We start from the raw sequence: 601 nt of genomic DNA, 5'->3' as shown, positions 1-601 counted from the left end.
TACATACATACACAGTGTCAAACTCAAGGTGGGTATTATGTATGTTTTACAAAAAGTTAAATTACTGTGCATGCAGTCATACGATATAGACAGAACTGTTTGTGATTTGTGTTCTCACTTTGATTTCCCATTGGGACAACTTGAAACCCCAGATGTTGTTTGAGGGAAACTTCTGTTTTCTGTAAAGAGGAAGTGCTGATGGGACTCATAGCAGTGCATCTAATGAAATGGCCGTTTCTGTCAACTCAATTCTTCACTGTTAGCAGCCATGTGACTTCAAATGACCTCCTTTTAGCTATGCAATGACAAAGGGCATTTAGGCCTTTGTCTGAGATATTGCCCAGCCATTACACAGCTGTTCCCATGCAGACTTAATACCAGGAGTACTTGAGAAAGCAGGAACAAGAGTGGGAGGAACAAGAATCACTCTCCAGTAAGCACTTGCACAGAGTCTTACATCTTGGTTAAGAGTCTTGCACTGACCATGCCAATATACAGTATACACTACTATTCAAAACACACACACATATATATGTATTACTATACTGACAAAAACTAAATACAGGGTTTCGACTGACTGTCGTCATGTTTTTGAGTTACA

Source organism: Sinocyclocheilus rhinocerous, unplaced genomic scaffold, assembly GCF_001515625.1.
Source record: "Sinocyclocheilus rhinocerous isolate Xijiao unplaced genomic scaffold, SAMN03320098_v1.1 scaffold869, whole genome shotgun sequence".
NCBI lineage: Eukaryota > Metazoa > Chordata > Actinopteri > Cypriniformes > Cyprinidae > Sinocyclocheilus > Sinocyclocheilus rhinocerous.
The sequence above is the reverse complement of the archived record's forward strand: the minus strand, read 5'-3'. Positions refer to the sequence as shown.